The sequence below is a fragment of the Pelodiscus sinensis genome, chromosome 4 (genome assembly GCF_052426305.1).
Source record: "Pelodiscus sinensis isolate ZL-2025 chromosome 4, ASM5242630v1, whole genome shotgun sequence".
NCBI classification, from domain to species: Eukaryota; Metazoa; Chordata; order Testudines; family Trionychidae; genus Pelodiscus; species Pelodiscus sinensis.
In genome coordinates, this window is record NC_143055.1 from 51936680 (window position 1) to 51957593 (window position 20914).

The 20914-nt window shown below is 41.0% G+C and overlaps 1 protein-coding gene across 3 annotated transcripts in view; it reads left to right on the forward strand.

The window, feature by feature from the left end:
* Positions 1 to 3653: 3653 nt before the first annotated feature.
* CRACD (capping protein inhibiting regulator of actin dynamics) overlaps positions 3654 to 20914 on the forward strand; it is a 191594-nt gene continuing 174333 nt past the window's right edge. The window contains exon 1 of one of the 3 annotated variants that reach the window (XM_014568709.4): positions 3654 to 3929. The gene's annotated coding sequence lies outside the window, so the exon portion shown is untranslated. The remainder of the gene's footprint in view (positions 3930 to 20914) is intronic. The other 2 variants (XM_014568711.4, XM_075930382.2) reach the window with 2 other exon arrangements.

Sequence of the window (20914 nt, forward strand, 5' to 3'; positions counted from 1 at the left end):
GCAGTGTGTCAAGGGGATCCACAAAACATGAAAACCAAACAGTGGAGAAGCACATGAGGAGAGTTGGGGCACAAATTGGACTCAGAGGGAAGAAATAGACCATATACGTAGAAGGGACTGGGTAACAGTGATGTAAACTGACTCTTACAGTTGGAGAAAATACTATTAGGATACTAGATATATGTACATAGGTTCTTAATATTAATTCTTTTATGTCAACCATTGCTGTCATGAATACGAAGAAAATAACTCTGCAAATGATAGAGAAGGGAGTTGACTTTTTACTTGGCATGTATGGGCTGTATGAAACAGTTTTGCATTAGCAAGAAAATGGACTCTAATTTTTTTCATCTTAGTTCCTTTATACCAGTGTTTCCCAATTTTATTTGGCCACGCAACCCTTTTAAACTCAAAAGAATTTTGTGGAACCCCTAATAGTAGTCTTATATATGGAGCTGAAAAAGTAGACCACAAATAAGTAAGGATAATAATAAACAAATGCTAAACAAGGTCATGAGATTAACACAAATGAAAATTGTTTTCAATAAAATTCATAAATGATTAATATTATTATTTGTAAATAATAACATGTTATTGTAATAGAATTTTCTCACGGAACCCTTATTTTCACTTCACGGAACCCTGGGGCTCCCCGGAACACCATTTGGGAAACACAGCTTTATACTAAAGGAAAAGGCTCTATTTTACTTTAATGACATGTAAATGTGATATTTTAACAATACAAACTTATTCATGTAGTCTCTACAATGTGCAAGCTTTGTACAATTTTAAGATATTTCTGAATGAGAGAGTCACTGTCTTTGTATAATGATGTAAGCTATAAATCTGAAATCTTCTCTGAAATTTTTGGTGGATTTCTATATTGAACAGTCCACCTTGTTTTAACTATCGGTAACCTGGTTAGTGCTGCCTCCCTGTATCTAATACTTTAAGTGAGATTGTGAGAGCATGTTTTTAGTTCTAAATATATTGGATTTTTTTAAAAAAAGATGTGGAATATGATAAAATTACCATTGTTTTGCCCATCTTAAATTACAGTAAGTCCCCAATTTATGAACATATTGTGTTCCAAAAGTTTGTAAGTCAGTTGTTTGGAACTTAGAATGTGTTTTCCCAGAGAGCCCATGTTATAGATCAGGGTGGGGAACCTTTTTTGGGTCAGGAGCCACTGACCCACAGAAAAATCAGTCAGGGTCAGCACACAAGTGAGAAGAAAAAAAACCCAAACACACACCTCAATGATCTGGCCCCCTGACTGAGAAGCAGAAAGACACTCACCGCATTCCCATCACACAGAGCCTTCGGGGCTCGGGATAGTAGACTTTTGTATGCTTCAGTCCCACAGGGAGATGGCAGAGGGGCTGAAGCACCAGAGCAGGCTTCCCAATGCTGGGGGGAGAAGAGAGTCCCCAAGCTTCAGAGGCTGGATCCAGGCAGGGCAGAAGCTGGCTCTAGCCTTTGGGCCTTAGGTTCCCCACCCTGCTATAGATGGTAGTTAGGTTCCCAGGTCAGCCCACAAAAGCCTATTTAACCCATAATGGAGCTGAAATACTGTATAGTTGCAATAAGAAGTATTTTTTTTATTTCACTTGGAATACTGGTGTGAGAGAGGCAGGTTAAATTAGAGGAGGATGAGGAGGGTGGAGATTCTGAAGGGGTCTTCTGGGCATCCCCCAGCTGCCACACATGCCCCCTGGCTCTACCTCCATCCCGTTGTGGGCTCTTGCAACCAGTTCCATCCCCCTGTTCGCTAGAAGCCAGCCAGCAGAGGGAGTGTCAACTGGAGGACTCCAGAGCAGGGGGCGGACTGTAGTAAGAGCCGGATGTGCAGGCAGTCCAGCTCTTACAACATTTAAACTGCAGTGCTGCAGCAGAGGTAGTTCCCAGATGGGGCATGAGCTGGGACTGAGCTGGGCTTGCTCAGTCCTGGCTCGTGCCAGGTCCAGCAGCTCCTGTCCACAGTGGGTCCTTTCTGGGACTCCATGGACAGAGGCTGCTTCATGGCAGCCTCACCAGCATGATTCATGCTCTTCTCCTCCCTTGCTGTCTCTGATACAGAGGCAGCAACAGGGGTGAGGAGGAAATGCAAGCAGTCGACTCGACTACCCAATAAGCCTAGGCTTATCCGGTAGTTGACTACTTGCTTACATCCCTAGTTAACAGTGGCATATTTTTAACTACTATCAACTGATGTTGCAGAAATTTATTTTTAAAAGAACTATGCAGACATGTCAAATTAAAGAAACAAAATAAGATAGCTGTTTGATAGCTGAGTTTTAAGGCTTAGTAATGACATTGATATTTTCCTAAATACAGAAATTTATTTTCACATAATTTTTTTGTTCGCCTATTAATAGTCATAAAATGTCACTGGGAACTAATACTGGAGCTTTTGTAGTTTGTTTATTCACTTTTCTCCATTCAGGTGGGACCTAGGAAATGAATGGCTAATGTAAATAGCATGCATATACAGGAGATTGTGCATGCTCTCTATGCAGGTACCATGCTGTGACTGCACTTGCAACTCTGCTCTCCTGCATCCATGGGAATAAAAGCAATTTAGCGTGAATGGATTCTTCGTTGCTTTTTTTTTTTAATTCTCTTATTCAGTGCCTTCAATGTAAGCGGCTCATTTGTACCACCTAGTGGATTGATGCCTTCATTCACAGTGGTCGTGGCACTGACAAAAGCTAGAGAGAGAGAGAGAGAGAGATAAGGCAGCTGAGGTAATATATCGACCCAGCTTCTGTTAAAAGAAGTTGAGCCACTACTACAAGATACTTCCTCACCCACTTGGTATCTCTAATGTCCTGGGACCCACCTGGCTAAAACATGGCATTGATAGAAGCAAGCATTATTTTACAGATTTTACAGATGTGTATAGCTAGTAAAAGTCACTAACCCATCTGTTTTCTAAGTCCATCCATCAGTTTGAGACTGCAAAATGATTCAGCTGTGTTAGTCTTTTTATGTCTTTGTAATAGAGAGAATAAGGTGTAGAGACCTGGCCTGATTTATTTCCAGTCCCTGTGAGTTGTATCACAATCTGGATTCTTAGCCACTCCTAAACTTCAACATATTTTCAACCTAGGCAGTGCAGTTTGGGTGCCGGGGGGGAGAGGGGAGAGAGACTGGGAAGGACCCAGTGCCTCTCAGGTGCTCGATCTGGGTTTTGTGATGCTGTTGCACCCAGTTGTGTTGGTGGTCACATTTATTTGGTAAATAGTAAAGGCTAAACACATTCTCTGTTTAGGCAGTGGAATTTGAAAAGTAGGTGCTAGAATTGGGAATGAAAGGCCAGTGGTTTTGTTGAGTTGAATTGGAATGTTTTGGACTCCATATTTCATTGCTGGAGTACAAGCAGCTAAATGTGTCTATTTAAGCCATGGGATTTGGAGAATGGGAACCCAAATTCGGCAGGATCCAATAGGATCCAGAGGTCAGAACCAGGTTTTTGTTGTGCTAGTACAGCAGAACAGATTGGTGTTCCGGGCTGGTTAGTTTGTGCAGTAAGAACAGCTAGATGCTTTTGTTTCAGGGGCAATGGAATGTGGGGACTTACAAATATAACCGGGGGATCCGGGTCGAATCCAGCTTTAACCTTTTCCCCCAGTGGGAGCAGTTCTCTATTTAGGCAGCAGAATTCGGCAGGATCCAACTTGTACCCAAACTCTCCCTTTGGCGAGGCAGCGGAACGTGCCTCTGTTATTGCCCAACTTGGGTCTGGTGGGTTGCAGCGAGCATGTGATCACTGGAGTGACTGAGCTTGCATTGCCATAGTGTGGCAGCCGCGGGGGGAGCAATGGAGGCTGCTTAAGAGACAGGCTGGGCGGCAGCTGCTGCATCCATCGCAAAAGGACACCACCCCACGTTAAATCGCGGCTCGCAAAAAGAAGGAGTGAAAAAAGGTAGGACGTTCCTGTTTCCCTAACAAAGGCTGTATCCGTGTAAATGGCAGCCGTGAGCTTTGCGGGTGGGGAAAACCTACTGTACTGTGCTTTCTCGCATCCTGACCTTGTCTCTTACCCATTAGCATTTCTTTGCCTCTGTTCAGCGATCACTGCTTGTCAGGGCTATTTTCCATTGTTAGACATGGCTAGTCTTTAAAGGAAAGATTGTTAAACTACATGTGTGCGATTGCTTGGTGTGAGCCTGGGATTAGCCTCAGTGTGGCTACCTGTGATATTTCCCTGTTAATATGAATGAAAGCAATTGTGAAGATTATGTATGCTAGTAGCAGTTGGGTTCACAATGAATAGATCAGAAAAAGAGCATGTAACGAGTATCTCCTCTGGTAAAACTGTCTTTGTTAAATAAAAATATTCGGAATGTTTTTGAGTGGTCACTGAACGTGCTACTTTCTCGTTGTCTGAGAATTTAATAGTTGGATTGGCTCTTACATTTTTTCCCCTTTGTTAGTATGTCCCTAAAGAGTCCTGTATTCAATTTCCTTTGCTCAAAAGCAGGAGATCTCAGAATCATGACTTTTGTTCCACACTGACACCCTCAAGAGATACATTGCTTTGTTTAACCTCCTCTAAGCCATTTATCATGTACTTCTGCCATCATTTTGTAACGAGGGATGAAATTTTGATTTTCATGGTTTAAAAAATATAACACATTGTTTGGTTTTTACTTTTCTCCTAAAAACTGCAATAGGTAAGCTAGAGGTTGTGTCTTGGATGTAAAATTTGGTTATCTGTTTCCTATAATTTCTTCTGCTTAATCATTTATCATTCTGTAGTGGTAAGGGGATGGGGCGAATGAATTAACATTGCAAGGTAAGAATTTGAATGGATAACAGATCTTGGTGAATGTTGTCATTTGATTTTGACCAATTTTGCTAATATTAAGCTTCACATTGGAAGAATACAAATGATGTAGAAGTTAGCAGAATATTTGTATTAATGTTTGTGATCTGGCTTTTTAAATGCAACATGCCTAATTTAAAAAAACAGTTCAAGGGGTTAAAGAAAACCTAGAAACCGCTCCGCGCATCCTGAAAATTTAATGTACTTCACGATAATGGCACTGAAACTGATCTACTAGTAGTGGGGTGTGCCAGGGGGAGTTGGCACAGAAAAGAGTATGTGCTATGTACCAGTAAAGGTGTATAATACATGTTCTGTGGCTAATTTTCTATTAAGTTGTCAGTTGGCTCAATGTATGTAATGTAAACAGCGTATTTATAAAAATGGAGAGAAGTTGTCTTTGGTATTGTGTGCATTGTAGAGACCTAGTGCCATTTATTTAATTAGACTCAAAATACTAGTGATGGTAGATGAACTTCACTTAATGTCAGTATTTAAAATTATCACTGCCAAGTAATGCTACGTATACTTTGTGTAGGGTATCAAATTATTTAACTATTTCTGAATATTACTATATAAACTTCAATATTATTTCTGTTCCCTAGTTTAAAGCAAGCTTATTTAATGAAGACAATTAAGTATCTTATATATCCAGTAGGTATTAGTTATATGTATTACTCACTTTAGAGATTTTTAATCCAGTTGTGGAATTTAAGCAACGTATTTGTTAACTCCAACTCTTTCATTGTTAAACTTATTTAATCAAAGGCTCTTTCTTGGTCTAGTATTTCATTATAACAATGAGTTTAAAACATAGGCCCATATTGGTGAAGTGTGAGGAAACTCTATGCAAGCTATACTTCTGTATTTTGAGATTTTAAATATATCTCTAAAGACTCTAAAAATGAGTACTTACCAAAGAGATTGCTACTATAATTTTTCAGTTTTGAGCATATTGGTGTACTTTGTATGCTGTATAATTTTAAAAATAGCACTGGCTGCAAGTGGTAATGGAATAGTGCTCACTATTTCTATGAATTATTAATACTTCTACAATGGTTTCATGTTAAGGAATCAATTCTGTAATTTTTCTAATGTTTTCCTTAAGTATTTTACTCTACTATTTTTACGAAGTTATGCAGGTTGTTAGATAATTGTAATGGTGAGTTATTAAATAACTTTTTAGTAAAAATAAGTGTAAGTTTGCATCATTTACAACTCAATCTAAGTCATCCCTGTACAAATAACAAGAGTTATAAGTAATGATAATTAAAATATTAGCATTGCTATGCATAATACACTGGTTTGTTTTTTAAAGGGGACAATTGTTTTTATTCAAATTATTTTTGTTCTACATATGAATTGTGGATATTTGTCAAAAGTGACACTTCAAATTCATTCAAAATTGATTCCTGCAAATAAGAATGGTCATCATTTAGAGCTTCTATTTTCTATATCAGTTGTGTTTCAGATCACTCAATATGTGTGTATCAATACAAAAAATGTTTTACAAGTATCGTAGTTGAATGGAATAGTATAAAGAACAAAAATGGGACAATGAAAACCAAAGAGGACATGCATTCTGATTTAAATGAAGTGTAAAAAACTATAAACAGTATTTTTATAGAGACAACATATATTTAAATAATGGCATCATCATCTTTACATTTTCTCATGAACTAGTTCAAGAAACATGCTTTTTCACCTTTTGAATTATGTATATTTGAATAGCTTATTTATGTGTTCAAGGGGTTTTGATGCCCCTCTCCCACAGACACACATAATATCAATCTAGGTTTCTTAGGTTTTTTTCAAAGGCAAAAATTATACATATGGTGCTGAATAATAGTTTCAAAGAGCTCACTAGCAGTGGAATGCCAAGAAGAGTGCATTGTGAATCTTTGGAGACCAAAGCACTCAGAACAACATGGATGCATAGATACTACCATGATGAGTATGATTGATAGAAATGTTGAGAATCTGGGACAAATTTTGCAATAGCTTGCATCCCATACAATTGAACTGGATTCAGTGGAGTTACACAGGATGTATTTCAGAGCAGAATTTGTCTCCTTTGTCTAGAATAATAGTAGCAATCATTGCTACTGTTTGTACTGGACTGCTCAAATGCATTGTTATCTCTATTTTTGATTACATTGGTGATTGCTGAAAAATCCATTTTCCCCCCACAGGAATTCTGTGAAATTCATAGGTGCTGGAACTATGGATGCTGTGGTACTGCAGCATCTCCTGATGTTAAGTGATTTCCATTATAGACATTGTTTACAGTTTGGCTCAATGGCTTCCAGCACCTAGGGTGAAATTCACCTTTTTAAGAAACAATGTATTGTAATATCAATTTCAAACATAGCCTGGTACATCCCTTTCTGAAAGAGAGTCTCAGTAAAATTTCTATTACATATTAAATGTTCCTTTTGTTTAAAAAAACCCAAGCTATGTCTGATCCAAAGCTGACCTCAGCATCTAGATTTATATTGATGATGTACGATAAAGAAATAACATTTACATAGAGCAGACTGGCATTAATTTAAAAACTGATTTTAAAAACCTACATCATATCACATTAGTGGTTTGTTAATTAAGACTGGTGCAAAGATATAACATTGCTATTGCATATCACCATGGATAAGTGACATTAAATTTGCTTGACAATGTGCAAAAATTATTCAGCTATTAATATTGCATACGCAATATACCACTTACATTTAGTCACATTTTCCTTTCCTATATGCACATAGTTACAGGAAATTATAGACAGAAGTTGAGAAATATTTGTAGTTTTTACTTGTTCACAGTACTGAATGAGACAGCGAAGTTTGCTTCTAAAATATGGCTATAATGATTTATCAACTGTATTATTGCAGTTTTAGGTAGTAATCAATTAAATAACCTTTCCCATACAAGTTTTGAAATGCATGTATAATTTTAATAGAAATGACTAATTCATATAAATTTAATGTAGTTAGAACACGTGAGTGAAAACAGTCTATACCAATAAATGTGGTGTTTGCATGTGTAAAAAGACATGAGTTCTGCAGAAATTTTATGCTGATCTGTTCGAATGTGTCTCATTACTCAGCATATTTTTGAATGTCAGCAGTCAGACTCAAGCAGCAGATATAACAGCTCAATATAGGGTTTTACAATGAACCTTCTGTAGCAGGAGGTTGTATGCGAGAGATTATAGTAGTCAAAACTTTAAAATTTAGGAGACATGGAATCAAAACCGTATCTTCTGAGCTACACTTGACACTGACTTTTTATCTTGTTCTTCAACGAACTTTTCTTTAAAATAAATCAGCATGCAGTTCTTTCTGCAAAGCCACACTGGAAACTCTTTTTAATACAAAAAAAGAAAAGTACAAGTCAGTTGAGGCATGGAACAATTTGACCCAAATTAGTAAAGAGAGAGAGAGAGATCCTGGCTTACAGTGGATAGAAACATATATAAATATACAGTACACAGAAATGCATGTTTAAATCTGGCTGTAGTTTGTATGATATAGGAGGGATTGGTAACATCACTTTTAAAGTTGCCTGACACTTTCTGTAATAAGTCAGTTACTTATATTTCCAAACTTTAACTGTTTTGAGGTTCATATTCTCTATTCTGGGTGTCTGCCTTAGGCTGAAAGTTTTGAAAAAAATCAGGATACTGGGCTGGATGAACTTTTGGTCTGACCCAGTATGGCCATTCTTATGTTCCAAACCCCCACAACCGCTGTATGTGACAGAACTGTCTGTGTCATCCACCGGAGCCAAGTAGATGTGTGCCAGCTTGGGACTATGGGGGATCAGCAATACTTTCCCTGTAATGGCTATTCCCAGCTATTCTGGACCAGATTAGGACGTGGCACTGGAACTGAGGGCAGGGAGCCTCTCTATTCTGTGCTCTCAGACTCCCTCTTAACATAATGGAGAAGAAATTAATTTGATTTGAATGTAGAGTGGACAAAAGCTGGGCTAGGGGGAAAGAGAGTAATAGTTTGCCGCAGTGATTTGGAGACTGGGATTAACTGGGCAAGGAGACTAGAAGATGTAGGAGAAGGTGGATTGGGACTAGTTGGACAAAGACAGTGCAAGTTGTAACTGGTGTGAAAAGCTAGCTGGTAGTCAGTGAGGGAAATTGGAGGAAGGTGATGGGAGGTGGGAACCCAATTGGCCGCATGGGGAGAAACAGATCAAATGAGGACCTAGGATGTGTGGTGAGACTCGAACTAACTTAACAAACAAGCCAAGGCTATGACAGGAGATGGGAGCCATTAGGCAGCGAGGAAAGAGACATTGAACAAGGAGCAGGGGAAATGGAACCTGGTTCCAGGTGCGGATTCTGAGAGGCTAGAATTCAGCAGGGAAACTAGGATTTGGACAGCGAAGCCTAGAGGAGGAGACTAGGACTGAATAAATCATAGAATTGGACAAATAATCACTGAGGGAGAGAACACTTAAGAAAGGTACAGGTTAGATGGTAGGAGACAGAAAAAGTTGAGATTAGGTGGTCAGGAATTTGTGCTCACTTAGAGCATGCACATGCTCATTTTTTGAGTTTGACAGGATCTTTCGAAAAAGGCTTCTATTTTCGAAAGAACCACATCTAGACTGCAGTTTCAATTTCGAAATGTCACTCTTTCAAAAAAGCGTTATGTGATTATGCAAATGAAGTGCGGGATATTTAAATTCCGTCTTCATTTGAAATATCGACATACCTAATTTACATCCCTTTACAGAAAAAAGGGATGTATCTAGACACACCCAAACACTCAAAAGTTCATCTGAAGAAGTGGGTTGTGCCCACGAAACCTTGTGATACCATCTATATGTTTTGTTAGTCTTTAAGGAACTGCAAGATTATTTGTTTACATTTTTCCAGGTACAGACTAACTCGGCAACTCCTCTGAAGCGCTCAGAAGTTAGGAAGTATGAGTATTAAGATTCTGTGCATTGCAACCTAACACACTACTTCTTCAAACGTCCTCAACTAATACTGTTGGGAGAAGAGAGCTTGAGGTGAAAGTTGAGGCAGACTTAAAATTGCAGTATATGGTCTGTGGTGTATGATTGATAGTTATAGTAATGGTAAGGAGAATATTTGTAGGTAGCGGAGAAGAAGGTATGTATTGCTAGATGGCATACATATTCATTTATTTGTAGGCTTGGATCAGGCGTGAGGTGTGTAACAATGTTAATTGCTTCAAATCACAGCACTTTTTTGAGGTACTAATCTTGCATACTTTCTGTTGGCAATTCTCCCTAGCTGTTGCTTCCTCAACTCCAACAATAGACTAAAATAATATTTTCACACTATTGTTATAATGAAGACATGTGCTTTACCTCTTTATTGGAATTGGGAAGTCCTCGAGTGTTGTTTGCATTGAAATTTGAGACTGAGTTTCTCACCAGGGGGTTGAAAAATATTGATAAATCATTCTTCTTCCTGGTAACATGAGAGAGCACACATGATTCAAGAACTGTTTTTAAAAGATCACTAATCATGTTTGTTCATCCCAGTGGTTATCTGCTTGACTTCTATAGGTGCTGCTTTGGACTCATTCATTTGTGATTAATATGCACAATGAATAGAATGTCTCCTATCACAGCTGTTGTCAACCCTAAAAATCATGTAGGTCTCAGCTAATTAATTTTGAGCAATTAATTATTTTGCCCAATACAGTTATTTTTAATATTTCAAGATTGCAAGACTGATGGATGATCCAAAACCTGTCAGTGAGTGGTTTAGATAACTAATACAGAATGATCGCAGCATATGTCAGCATCCTATAACTTGGTGCAGTCAGTAAGTTTGGAATCCGTAAAAGTGAGATGTTTCCAGCTTTAGAAGGTCAAAAGTCAACCATCAAAAAGCTACTCCCATAAATTCAAATGATGTGTTTTAATTTACCACTTTCTTAATGTTGTGATGTTTCATAGATTTTTAGAGCATTATAATATTACTAATCAATTATTGTGTTTAAAGCAGTAGATGTATAGATGCCACACTGAGCTATCTGTGTATAAATTAAATTCATCCCTAATTCTTGACTTCTGATGAGTTAGAATGAGAATTTACACCATTATGTTAATATAGGCTGGTTGGCACAGCTTTTCTCTGCTCCCTTCTACAGTTTAGCTTGCTCCTAAACTGGCCCCCTTTTCAATGGAATTTGTTTTTAACAACAAATGTGGTGTTTGCAGTTTTCCATTTCAGAAAAGCAGAACATCCACACTGCACGCTTTATTGAAGCATTTACAAGTAAAGGGTTACTCATGCTGAGCAATCCTTGCTGAATGCTAATAAAATTCAGAATGTAAGAAATCTTGAGAAAGGAAAAAGACCAACTGGCCCAGTATGCCTGCCCATTTCACATTTATTTTGATGCCACCTTCCTGCTTCTGTACCTGACTCTTTAATCATCTCCTAAAGAAAGAAATCCAAATGTCTCAGGAGCTCTTTATGCTGTAATCACCTCTTCCTATAACTTATTGTGTGTGTTTTATTTGCCTCTAGGTGAGAATTCTGCTGAAATTCCCTGTAAAACATTAGTTTCTGTATAATGCCTCCCCTCCCAAACCAGCAGGGAGGGAGGTGATTGGACTGCCGGGGAATTGACACCCTTGGTGTCATTTTTCAGTGTCTGCTTGTGCTATGCTTTCCCAGGTGTATGTGGACAGCTTGTACAGGGCTAATGATGGGCTAGGCATCACCTCTGGGCTGTGACTGGCCTATTTGGGGGAGGCCAAGGGAGTCAACTGATACCTCCTTACACTTTGTATGCCTCAGAAGGAGTGCGTGGGCCACCAATTAGGTTCCATGAAGTGTTTCCACCACTTTTTGTCTCTGTGGTTGACTAGAGTGATTTCCAGGCATATGTCTACACTGCAATAAAACACCTGTGGCTGGCCCATGTCAGCTGACACAGGCTTGTGGGGCTCAGGCTGAGGGACTATAAAACTTCAGTGTAGATGTTTGTGTTTGGGCTGGCCCAGGCTCTGGGACCCTCTCCACTTCTGGGATTCAAGAGCTTAGACTTTAGCCTCGGTCCAAATAGCTACACTGTAACTTTGTGATCTTACAAGGTTGAGTCAGCTAACCTGGGTCAATCATGAGTCTTTAATCACAGTGTAGACAAAGGGTGGGCAATAATTTTTGATGAGGGGCCACTCCCAAGATTTTGGAAAGTGATCGAGGGTCATACTCTTCCATGGTATTAAAGAAGGTGCGGGGTCTGGGATGGAGATTGGGTGCAGAAGGGAGATTGGGGTGCAGGAATGAGAATGGAGTCTGGGAGGGAGTTTGGGCAAAGGAGGCAGTTGTTACCTAGGGCAGAGAACTGGGGTGCAGGGTTTTGGGATGTGACTTAGTGTAGAAGGGAATTGTGATCTCAGGCAGGAGATTGGGATGCCAGATCTGGGAGGAGGTAAGGGTGCATCTGGAGTAGTGGGGCAGGAGTTGGGGAAGGGAGGGGTAAAGGTACCAGAGGCAGGTTCTCACCAGGAGATTTACCAGCCTTCCTGCCTTATTGCCTGCCTGCAGAGCTACAGGCTTCCAGAGCTTAAAATGTTTCTTCCTGCTGGGCCATGTGCTTGAGTGAGTTAGCAGGAGGGTTGTGCTTTGTGGCTGCCTGTTAGTCAAACAGGCAGCTCCCATTGGCCAGTGTCTGTCCAGAGACCGGCCAATGAGATTATGCTCAGGGTGGGAGCAGTGTCTGAATCTTCCCCCCCTTCTCTCCAGATTCAAAGGGTATGGCTACACTGTGTTTTATTTTTCAGAAGAGGTATGCAAATAGTGATCGCATTTGCATACCTTCTTCCATTTTTTTCCCCGGAAGAAGCTTTTCTGCCATTTGACCCCATCTACACAGGGCCAAATTTTGGAACCCTCCCCCCTTTTGAAAGCCCCCTTCTTCCTCATAAAATGAGGTTTACAGGGGCTTTCAAAAGAGGATTTTCCCCCTGACATTTGGCCCCGTGTAGACAGGGCCAAATGGCGGAAAAGCCTCTTCGGGGGGGGGGGGGGGAAGGAGAGGAGGAGTGGGAGTGAAATGGAAGAAGGTATGCAAATATGAGCGCAATGCAAATATGAGTGCAATTTGCAAGCCTCTTCCAAAAAATAAAGTACAGTGTAGCCATTCCCAAAGAGAGAGCACCTCGCGGCCATGTTTCTGAGCGGCCTGTGGGGCAAGCAGGAGAGCCTGCCTGGGGTTCCCTACTGCCTCCATGGGCTGCATCCGGTGGCTTGGTGAGCCACATGTGGCCCACGGGCCATATTTTGCCCAGGCCTGGTGTAGACGAATACCAGGTGTGCTGTCAGCCTTGCCAGATTGCCTTTTTGGGGGTGTTGGTCAGTCACTCAAGTCTAGGTTTTTAAGTTCCTCACAGATGCTTGGCTTGTTAGTTAGCAGTAGGGTAACAATTGTGGAATTAAATTGTCACAGCCTGTGAGTAGTGGGGCATACTGCTAGGTTAAATTCAAGCATTGGACACATGAGGTTAATGGCATCAGTTTTGGGTTTAGAGTAGTGGATGGCTTAAATCTCATGCAGATTGTTACCCCTTTCTTCCTACTCATCCTTGCGTAAAGGGAGAGTATTTAGGATTCCACCTCAAGTTCTAAATCCCCAGTTAAGAATTATATAGGGGTTAGATCGAGAGTCACCTTTTATTTCACCTCAGTTCTCACAGTCGGGCGGATATAGGGCGCCGCCCCGGGCCCTGCGCTTCAGAAAGCCCCGCACATGCGCCGTGGCGTTGCTGTGCATGCGCATGGCGTCGCTGTGCATGCGCCGTGGCAAAGGGGGGGCCCCGCAGAATTATGCTGCCCGGGGCCCCGGAAAACAGTCATCTGCCCCTGCTCACAGTCTTCCCTGTGTTTGAACTAAATAATTGCCTGATATTTGGGAGGAAATAAGGGGTGCTCTCTCTTCTCCCTCATTTTGTCCCTTGACTGGAAACGTAATAAAATGAGCTTAGTGCATAAACCTCAGTTTTAACACATTGGACCAGATGTTGCTGCCGCTGCCTTAATTACCTTCCAGATAATTCTTCTGATATAAGGGGTTTATCTGGGCACGAATGGAGCACTGCTGTACTCTGGGGGACTCTGGTTGCCAGAACAGCTCTTTTGGGGAGTTGGTGCTGCCAGGCACAATTTAGAGCAGCCTCAAGTCTACTTCGATAGCTTGCACTTAGAAACAAAATGGCTCTCGGGTAGCCCTTGGACCAAGGGTGCCAGGCAGGTTGTTTCCAACCATCATTAGCTCGGTGGCTTGTGATATTATCTCAGCATGAACTGGATAATCTGGAGTTTCATAGTCTTAAGTAGAACAAGCTATTCATCTGCAATAGGCATCCTATTAAAGTAAGTGATTGTAGGAGTGAGTCCTATAATCTCAATGTGAATTTTTCTGAGGATAGCCAGGTAGGTTCTCAATATAGAATATTACTATAGCAGACTGTCTATTGCAAGTCAATTTGGATTTCTTCTAAGGGAAGGATGGCAGGATTGTAAATGTCTAGTTATGATTAGATTTGTACTCTGTGTACACAAGTAGTTCTCTACTATCTTATAAACAAAACAAAAAAAATACCTACATTACATCAAATTAACTACAGTTGGCCAGTTAACGAGTGTAGTAGAGCTTGAAAATGGTTGGAAGTGAAGGGGAAATTTGAAGGCTATGTGTCTCTCTTGAAGAGCAGTTGCAGGTACATATGGATGTATTGATTAAATAGCTTTGTGTGCTCTTTTTCATTGCTGTAAAATAATGTTTTTTAATTAAAGAAAAAAGGGAAGCACTTCACTTCTTTTTTTCCTACTAGACTTCTTGTCACTTTTCGTATGTTCCTTTCACCTTAGCCTCGCATTCTGTATCCCACTGTGTTTGTTTTGCTGCATCTGTGCTTGTGACTTGTGCTAAAGGATGTATCTCTAATTAGGAACTGCCTGAAATTTTGCTAAGGCCTGGCCATATGTCCTTACTCATATACAATCCGGTCTCCTTCAGCAGCACTACATATCTACAAAACTACAAGTAAATATGATTTAAAAATTGTCCATCACTTACTACACTAATTTTGCTTTTTCAGTGGGATAACAGCAGGGTTGCCAGCTTTGGTTGGATGAATTCTTGGAGATTTCTTCATGTGATAGTCTTTAATTATAATCTTTAATTTCTGGAGACGCCAGGACAATCCTGGAGGGGTGGCATAACAGAACTATGACATCCTGTACTTGCTTACCAATTTGTAACTTAAAAATCCTTATCCGTCCACAGAGGATCAGCCTGTAGTACTGATTTAAATGTTTTATTCATATGCAATTTGTCAAGTGTAATAAGTTTCCAAAAAGGGAAGCAAACTTAGAAACTTTTCTAAGTCCCACATTTTGACTGGCTAAAGCAGGGGTGGCCAGCCTGTTGCTCGTGAGCCACATGTGGCTCTTCACCCCTGAAAGTGCAGCGCTCAAAGCCTCCCCTGTGGCTCACGAAGCTGCCCCATGTGCCCCTACAAACATCTCTGGCCCCCTGTGCTCACTGGGTACAGGGGAGCTGTCCAGTGCGGCAAAATAGTGTTGGCTGGTGGGAGCCGGATGTGGCCAAAAAGCCTAACCTGTGATTTTTAAAGGGGCAGTGTCCTTTTTTCCCCTCAACAATTCTGGTGCGGCTCTGCATTCTTTCCGCTGCTGTTTCAGCTCTCTTCACGTAATGGGTTGGCCACCCCTGAGCTAAAACTTTGTCTTTCCCTTGAGAACTAATGATCACCAAATGCTCCCACATCCATTTAATGGGCAGGTTAATCCAGGGGTGGGGCACCTGCCAGCTGTTTTACTTCATCCATTTTGCAGCAAATCTTTGTGCCACAGGCCAGAAGCCCCAGTTCTCTGGAGAGGAAGTTGCAGCACCTCTTCCCCTCTGGTGGAGCACAATCCGAGAATATCCATGTGCTCCCTCTGCCCCCAGCGTTGGCTCCTTCATTCTCATTGGCCAGGACACATGTCAGTGGGAGCTATGGGTGTCGAGGTATATTCTCTGCCTAGGGCTGGACATAGTGGCTGCTTCTGGGAGTAGGGCAGAGCATAGGCAGGCAGGAAGGGAGCATGCTTCAACCCTGTTGTGCCACTGGCCAGAAGCTGCTTGAAGCAAGCACCACTAGGGATGTTAATTGAATATTCAATTAACCAATATTTAACTTCATGAATTCTTATTGGTTAGTTGACTAGTCTATAGTCCCCGGGCAGCCCCTATTTGCGGGGAGGGGTCTGAGCTCCTGGACCTGGCATGAGCCGGAATTGAGCTGGGCTGCCTGTTTGCCTGGCTCCTAATGCACTTTAAATGCAGAGGGGGTAGGTCCAGGACTCAGTGCAAGCCGGGACTGAGCTGGGCTGCTGGCCAGCCTGTTAAAAAATGTACTGCTAAGGTGGGTAGAAGGGAATGCGTGTAGTCTATAGCATTAATCTATAAGCTTTTGCTTATGGATTAATCGGTTAATCAACTGTACTATTACATCCCTAAGCACCACCCAGCCAGAGCCTGTGTCCTGAACCGCTCCATGCACCTCGCCTCCCTGCCCCAGTTCAGAACCCTCTCCTGCACTCTAACTCCCTTCCAGATCCTGCACTCCAAACCTCCTACTGCACCCTATCCCCCATCCTATCTCATCCCAGAGCTCATACCCTCAGCCAGAGCTCACACTGCTTCCCACATCTCAATCGCCTGTCCCAGCCCTAAGTCCCCTCCTGTATCTGAACCCCTCATCTCAAGCCCTACCCCAAAGTCTCCACTCCCTGTCAGAGCCCTCATCTTCTCCAGGCTCAAGGAGGGGGTTGAGGAACAGGAGTCCTGTGCCACACTGAACCCCTCACTTCTGGCCCACTCCAGAGCCTAGGGGAAACTGAGCCTCCTTGTCTTCCTGCCCACCCATGAGGTTGTGTGTGGCCTCTGACTTTTTTTTCCCGGTGGATCCAGGGCAGTAGCACAGATGAGCCTGTATGGTCTGGTACACTGTATTAGCAGGATGTTTCTAGCCAGTATGGCTCTCCTCTGGCTCTGTACAAAACCCCACGGGAGAACTGGGCTAGACCTGGGGAGGAGTTGAGAGCGGTACGGCAGCTAGAGGAGCTGTTTGCGTTCTACCCCCAGGCCCACTCTCCCTCCACCCTGTCCCACGTCAAGGTTGCTGATGTACAGAGACTAAGGAGATATAGTTCTGTGTAAGGGCATGATGTGTGGCTGGGGCTTCTGCTTTCCCTGCTGGCAGGGGCAAAGCAGTAGAACTGCCAGCAGCTCCTTCTGCTGTTGTACCGGCCCCCAACCCCATCTCCCAGGTAACATGGGGTGGGGTGGGGTGGGCAAGAGCATGGAGGCCTCCGGCTGGGGACGGGGCAGAGTCACATGGTGCATCAGATGGGAAGGTCACTCCGTCTTTCCTTCCCTTATTGGTAAGAAATGTATTCTACCTGCATCACTGGTCAGTGAAAAATGTTCCCTACCCTTTAATCCAACACCTCTTAATCCAACATTTAGTATTATTTTTGTGTATGTACCTAGATGTTTTGTCATGGGGTGATACTAAAGTAGTTTCTAGGGGAAACATATTAGTCATGTTTCTCATTTTACATGTAGTCCCTTACAGTGCACTGGCAAATGTAATTTACAGACTGCCAGAGCTATGAAAATGGGCACCTGTGTAAATAAGATTCAAATCCATTTTCTTTTTATTTGTACAAAATAGGTTAAATCTTTTCAGTGTATGCTTTTAGCAGTTTATAGAATGAAGGAAAAAACAAATTGAAAACTATTTCACAGAATGAAATATTCACACTGTTAGAGGATTTAATTTTCTTCTAAAGTAACAAAATATTTTCTATGAAACTACTTTGAAAACTAGTTTTCAGATGCATTTTTAGGGCCTAAGGCAAATCTCGCTGCTTTAATTGATCACCTGTCTGGTGGTAATCAAGAAACTGCCTATTGCTTCAAGTGTTTTATAATGTATTGATGATAATTAACTTTTCTACAATATATCAAATAACAATTTGATGAAAGTGTTTCACTATAGATAATAGAACTTATAGAAATACATTCTAATGTCTGTGAGAGACATATTAACTCTTTCTATTTATTACGCTATGTACTGTGACAGATTTCAGATGCATAATTGCATACAATCAATTGCAATGCATCTTTTGTTCTCTTTCTTTTTTTACCTGAAGGACATCAAGGTCATTTTTCATTCAGTGTGGTGATGTTTCAGGTGAAGGCATGCTTTCACTAGTATCAGATTTGTGAGATAATGTGCAATGAACTATCTGGTAAAGGCACACTTGAGCATTGTTTTCTTTGAATAATATGAGGGTCATTCAGGATAATTATTCCTTCATGTCACATAAAAAGCATCTTCTTTTAGTGTCTGTTTCTAAAAGCTTCTTATATTTTGTGTATAGATGGAAAAACTCTTCTGATAAATACATACAAATTCCATTCAAACATAAAGTTTCAGTACGTTTAATGCTCCGATTTTCCTTCTCTCTTTGTCTTACAGTGGTAACAGATGGTTTGTTTGCATTATGCCTATTTTGCCGATATTTAGCTGTCTTTGAACTATGAACAGTTTAATTTAGGACTAATGTCATGTCACTTGCTGTCACTATGTAAAATAAGAAACAAAATATAAGAGTTTTCCCAGGCAACAAATACTATTAATTATAGACAGTGTGATGACAGTGTGCAGTTTCAGTGCTTTTCTATGCTGAAGATGTAAGGAAGGTTCTTACTGTGGTGAGTGAGAAGAAACAAGGTTATGGGTCTTAAAGATTTTGATCCTCTGCTCCTCAGCTAGGGTGAAATTCTGGCCCCATTGAAGTAAAAACTCCCATAGACTTCAGTGGTGCCAGGCATTCATCATCAGTAGCTTGACCTTTATTGTAAGTTGCCTAAATGAAAGACCTCTCTTTTGTCAGAATATATAATCATCTAAAGTGTGCATGACAATCCATTCTTTCCCTTTTCCCTCACTATGATCTCTTGTTCTTCCTCCTTTCCCCCCCCCCTTACCCCCCCAACAACAACAAAAGATTAGGTCTGCGATTCTAGGACAAAGGTCACCAGAGATTGTCTATGTAAAGTGCCCAATATTACTCATCTTTGTGGATGGGAATAATGCTGGCCTGGCACCAGCTAGGTGATCCATGCAATGGTGTCATTTGCAAGTCTGGGCACAGCTGCTGCGGTTCTGACTTCCTGATACATTGTTATCTCTCAGCAGCAGGATGGGTGGGCGCCCCAGCTGGGGAACCCCTGGCATCAGCAGGGCAGTGGCACTGGGTGGCCCCAACCGGGAACCCTGGGGAACATCCTGCAGCAGCGGGGCTGGCAGCAGCCAAGCATCCCCACCAGGAACCCTGAGAGACCCTGGGGTGGCAGGTGGGCAGCAGAGTGGGGAGCTATCCCTTTGTGTGCAGGTCTCCCATTGAAATCAATTAATGACTTGTGGAAAATAGGAGAGCAGATGGGGAATACTGACACTTGTACTGGAGAAGAGGTTTGTGCCATGTTATGAAATTCAAAATGATAGTATTAGCTAAGGTTTATCATTACAGTTTAGTTCAGTTCCTAACTGACTTAAATGCAACCACTCTTAATAGACAAATATCCACATACCTATTTTTCTGATTTAGGCACCTTGCTTTAAAAATTGACTTAAGTTAAACCTATGCAACTTTTCATACGGACAAGAGCTAAGTGATTAGTTCTATTACAGTGCCCTGGATCTGGTATACTTTAATAAAAAATAAATGTATATGAAGGCTAAGTTGAAGACCATCCATATTTAAGATTTGCCTTTTTTCATTTTTATTTAATTATTTGGTTTTTCTCTCCCTATGTTAGCTTGCTCTACTGTGGCAATTTTTCCAACAGTGTGAGACTTACTGCTCAGCTGCTAATTAACTAGTCTGAAATACTGCTTTAGCAACATGGAGGGGAACAGCTCACCGACAGATTGGTAGTAATGTAAAACAGAAAAAAGAAAATCATCCAGTAATCTGTAATCAAACATAATAAAATATTTTATAAGAGCAATGCATTTTGAGAGCCTTGCAAAATCATTATTAAAATTGACCAGCTCATGGCCAAAACCCGTTCATCCATATTTTGATGGATAAATAGGGGTTTATTTTCATTTACTAGCATGGTCATAGACAACAATTAATGTTTCCAGGCAAGCAGATGAATAGAATTTTCCAAGGCTGCTTATGTTATTAGATGGCCTTTGTTATAGGGTTACAAAGAATGCTATGCTTACTGAGTAGCATGCCTTTGTATTGCAAAAAATATTAACAAGTTTTGTACAAGAAGCTCCTATTATGGTTCTGGAATGTAGAGCTTGGGGAAAATAGGGTTTGCTGTGATAATATTGAATGTTGAAGGTGATCAGTGCTTTGTGACTCTGCACAGCAGTGAGAGCTTCCTAGCTATGGTTAACATTTTTGTGGTTGGTGGTGGTTGGTTTTTTCCAGATATTTGTTTTTTTAATTGTTGACTCATTTTCGTGTTCTATAGTTTTTATGTGAAGTTCATTACAGATCATTTGGGGATTTCAGTCACTGAATTTTAAAAATTGATAGTTTTTAAAGCCCTTTAATTCAGATTTTCCATTCAAAGAAAGTTCTCCTATAGGAATTTATCGCCTGTCCAGTGTTCTAAGTGCACTGCTTAGCTCCCATCGTCCCTAGCTCTCTTTTGTTCTATATTCTCTCAAGTCTCTCTTTACACATTTTAGCCCAGCACATGATAGGATGAACACTTTTGTATTCTATAGGGCCTCATCAGATAATTGCATCAGCTCTTGAAGTTTTAGTTTTCAGTTTTGGAGTAAATATTTCTATTTTGGAAACACCCAAAGGCACCAATTGAGGTTAAGGGTCCATGGTGGAAGGCAAGAACAGAGGAATTTACAGTAGTCAAGAAATGAAACAATGAGGGTTTGGACAAATGTCTGTTGGTTTTGTAGTCAGTGAGGAAAAGCCTGATCTTAGAGGTGCTGTTAGAAGTGGCAAGATTTAAACA